Source organism: Protomyctophum parallelum, assembly GCF_964188405.1.
Source record: "Protomyctophum parallelum genome assembly, chromosome: 20".
In the NCBI taxonomy this organism is placed as follows: domain Eukaryota; kingdom Metazoa; phylum Chordata; class Actinopteri; order Myctophiformes; family Myctophidae; genus Protomyctophum; species Protomyctophum parallelum.
In genome coordinates, this window is record NC_139718.1 from 760447 (window position 1) to 765446 (window position 5000).

Consider the following 5000-nt stretch of genomic DNA (forward strand, 5'->3'; position numbering starts at 1 on the left):
CAGCCCAGATGTGTCAGTTTGTAGTCCAGAATACAGCCCAGATGTGTCAGTTTGTAGTCCAGAATACAGTCCAGATGTGTCAGTTTGTAGTCCAGAATACAGCCCAGATGTGTCAGTTTGTAGTCCAGAATACAGCCCAGATGTGTCAGTTTGTAGTCCAGAATACAGCCCAGATGTGTCAGCTTGTAGTCCAGAATACAGCCCAGATGTGTCAGTTTGTAGTCCAGAATACAGTCCAGATGTGTCAGTTTGTAGTCCAGAATACAGCCCAGATGTGTCAGTTTGTAGTCCAGAATACAGCCCAGATGTGTCAGTTTGTAGTCCAGAATACAGTCCAGATGTGTCAGTTTGTAGTCCAGAATACAGCCCAGATGTGTCAGTTTGTAGTCCAGAATACAGTCCAGATGTGTCAGTTTGTTGTCCAGAATACAGCCCAGATGTGTCAGCTTGTAGTCCAGAATACAGTCCAGATGTGTCAGTTTGTAGTCCAGAATACAGTCCAGATGTGTCAGTTTGTAGTCCAGAATACAGTCCAGATGTGTCAGTTTGTAGTCCAGAATACAGCCCAGATGTGTCAGTTTGTAGTCCAGAATACAGTCCAGATGTGTCAGCTTGTAGTCCAGAATACAGTCCAGATGTGTCAGTTTGTAGTCCAGAATACAGTCCAGATGTGTCAGTTTGTAGTCCAGAATACAGTCCAGATGTGTCAGTTTGTAGTCCTGAATACAGCCCAGATGTGTCAGTTTGTAGTCCAGAATACAGTCCAGATGTGTCAGTTTGTAGTCCAGAATACAGCCCAGATGTGTCAGTTTGTAGTCCAGAATACAGTCCAGATGTGTCAGTTTGTAGTCCAGAATACAGTCCAGATGTGTCAGTTTGTAGTCCAGAATACAGTCCAGATGTGTCAGTTTGTAGTCCAGAATACAGTCCAGATGTGTCAGCTTGTAGTCCAGAATACAGTCCAGATGTGTCAGTTTGTAGTCCATAATACAGTCCAGATGTGTCAGTTTGTAGTCCAGAATACAGTCCAGATGTGTCAGTTTGTAGTCCAGAATACAGTCCAGATGTGTCAGTTTGTAGTCCAGAATACAGTCCAGATGTGTCAGTTTGTAGTCCAGAATACAGTCCAGATGTGTCAGTTTGTAGTCCAGAATACAGTCCAGATGTGTCAGTTTGTAGTCCAGAATACAGTCCAGATGTGTCAGTTTGTAGTCCAGAATACAGCCCAGATGTGTCAGTTTGTAGTCCAGAATACAGTCCAGATGTGTCAGTTTGTAGTCCAGAATACAGTCCAGATGTGTCAGTTTGTAGTCCAGAATACAGTCCAGATGTGTCAGTTTGTAGTCCAGAATACAGCCCAGATGTGTCAGTTTGTAGTCCAGAATACAGCCCAGATGTGTCAGTTTGTAGTCCAGAATACAGCCCAGATGTGTCAGTTTGTAGTCCAGAATACAGTCCAGATGTGTCAGTTTGTAGTCCAGAATACAGCCCAGATGTGTCAGTTTGTAGTCCAGAATACAGCCCAGATGTGTCAGTTTGTAGTCCAGAATACAGGCCAGATGTGTCATCTCTTCTTTGCTGGAGTTTACTGTGTCGTAAACTCATCATTGACATTCTCTTTACTGTTGTTTGGACCCAAAAATAACGGATTCTGTTTTTTCCCAGATGTAGTGAGAGTTTGTTCAGGTCTTGGCCTGTGTGTGTGTGTGTGTGTGTGTGTGTGTGTGTGTGTGTGTGTGTGTGTGTGTGTGTGTGTGTGTGTGTGTGTGTGTGTGTGTGTGTGTGTGTGTGTGTGTGTGTGTGTGTGCGCTGGACATCGTAAGAGAGGTTCACTTCATCTCTCTAACAAGGTGGTACCAGAAATAACATGGCCCACATAGAGAGTGCACACGCACGCACACACACACACACACACACACACACACACACACACACACACACACACACACACACACACACACACACACACACACACACACACACACACACACACACACAGCGAGTGGATGGTGTGTTCTTTGAGGTTGGAGTGTGTGTGTGTGTGTGTGTGTGTGAGTGAGAGAGTGCACACACACACACAACAGAGGTTGGTGTGTGTGTGTGTGTGAGTGAGAGAGTGCACACACACACACACACACACACACACACACACACACACACAACAGAGGTTGGTGTGTGTGTGTGTGTGTGTGTGTGTGTGTGTGTGTGAGTGAGAGAGTGCACACACACACACACACACAACAGAGGTTGGTGTGTGTGTGTGTGTGTGAGTGAGAGTGTGCACCTTTGTAGATAAGAAGTCGATCCTGTTTGCACCTTATTTCATGGATCTTGACACCTCGACAGGTAGCAATCCTGTGTGTGTGTGTGCACCATTTGTGTGTGTGTGTGTGTGTGTGTGTGTGTGTGTGTGTGTGTGTGTGTGTGTGTGTGTGTGTGCGCGTGCCTGCGCGCGCATGTGTGTTTGTGTGCGTGCACGAGCGCGAGCGTGCGTGCGCTAATAAGACAAGATAGAATAAAGAAATACCTTAACTATTTTATTTCTTTCATTTCGCAGGTTGATGAAGTCATAATGTCCATGTGTGGTCCAGCCCTATGGAATGTATGGAACGCATTATGCTAATAAAAAAGTATTTAATATATTACTTTGATGTTCATTATTAACCTTAGGAAGTATTTCTATTATGCTTGCCATAGGGCTGGACCACACATGGGCATATGACGTCATCACCCTGTAGGGCTGGGCCACACATGGGCATATGACGTCATCACCCTGTAGGGCTGGGCCACACATGGGCATATGACGTCATCACCCTGTAGGGCTGGACCACACATGGGCATATGACGTCATCACCCTGTAGGGCTGGGCCACACATGGGCATATGACGTCATCGCCCTGTAGGGCTGGGCCACACATGGGCATATGACGTCATCACCCTGTAGGGCTGACCACACATGGGCATATGACATCATCACCCTGTAAGGCTGGGCCACACATGGGCATATGACATCATCACCCTGTAAGGCTGGGCCACACATGGGCATATGACGTCATCGCCCTGTAGGGCTGGGCCACACATGGGCATATGACGTCATCACCCTGTAGGGCTGGACCACACATGGGCATATGACGTCATCACCCTGTAGGGCTGGGCCACACATGGGCATATGACGTCATCACCCTGTAGGGCTGGGCCACACATGGGCATATGACGTCATCACCCTGTAGGGCTGACCACACATGGGCATATGACGTCATCACCCTGTAGGGCTGACCACACATGGGCATATGACATCATCACCCTGTAGGGCTGGACCACACATGGGCATATGACGTCATCACCCTGTAGGGCTGGGCCACACATGGGCATATGACGTCATCGCCCTGTAGGGCTGGGCCACACATGGGCATATGACGTCATCACCCTGTAGGGCTGGACCACACATGGGCATATGACATCATCACCCTGTAAGGCTGGGCCACACATGGGCATATGACGTCATCGCCCTGTAGGGCTGGGCCACACATGGGCATATGACGTCATCACCCTGTAGGGCTGGACCACACATGGGCATATGACGTCATCACCCTGTAGGGCTGGGCCACACATGGGCATATGACGTCATCACCCTGTAGGGCTGGGCCACACATGGGCATATGACATCATCACCCTGTAGGGCTGGGCCACACATGGGCATATGACGTCATCACCCTGTAGGGCTGACCACACATGGGCATATGACATCATCACCCTGTAGGGCTGGACCACACATGGGCATATGACGTCATCACCCTGCGACGGGAGCAGTTCCTATTGAGTGAAAGCTTTCTTTACTATGAAAAGAATGAAGGTGTTTTGATTTGTTTATTTTAGTCATAGAGGACTAGTATAATGTTTATTTTAGTCGTAGAGGACTAGTATAATGTTTATTTTAGTCATAGAGGACTAGTATAATGTTTATTTTAGTCGTAGAGGACTAGTATAATGTTTATTTTAGTTATAGAGGACTAGTATAATGTTTATTTTAGTCATAGAGGACTAGTATAATGTTTATTTTAGTCATAGAGGACTAGTATAATGTTTATTTTAGTCATAGAGGACTAGTATAATGTTTATTTTAGTCATAGAGGACTAGTATAATGTTTATTTTAGTCATAGAGGACTAGTATAATGTTTATTTTAGTCATAGAGGACTAGTATAATGTTTATTTTAGTCATAGAGGACTAGTATAATGTTTATTTTAGTCGTAGAGGACTAGTATAATGTTTATTTTAGTCGTAGAGGACTAGTATAATGTTTATTTTAGTCGTAGAGGACTAGTATAATGTTTATTTTAGTCATAGAGGACTAGTATAATGTTTATTTTAGTTATAGAGGACTAGTATAATGTTTATTTTAGTCGTAGAGGACTAGTATAATGTTTATTTTAGTCGTAGAGGACTAGTATAATGTTTATTTTAGTTATAGAGGACTAGTATAATGTTTATTTTAGTCATAGAGGACTAGTATAATGTTTATTTTAGTCGTAGAGGACTAGTATAATGTTTATTTTAGTCATAGAGGACTAGTATAATGTTTATTTTAGTCTTAGAGGACTAGTATAATGTTTATTTTAGTCGTAGAGGACTAGTATAATGTTTATTTTAGTTATAGAGGACTAGTATAATGTTTATTTTAGTCATAGAGGACTAGTATAATGTTTATTTTAGTCATAGAGGACTAGTATAATGTTTATTTTAGTTATAGAGGACTAGTATAATGTTTATTTTAGTCTTAGAGGACTAGTATAATGTTTATTTTAGTCATAGAGGACTAGTATAATGTTTATTTTAGTCGTAGAGGACTAGTATAATGTTTATTTTAGTCGTAGAGGACTAGTATAATGTTTATTTTAGTCGTAGAGGACTAGTATAATGTTTATTTTAGTCGTAGAGGACTAGTATAATGTTTATTTTAGTTATAGAGGACTAGTATAATGTTTATTTTAGTCATAGAGG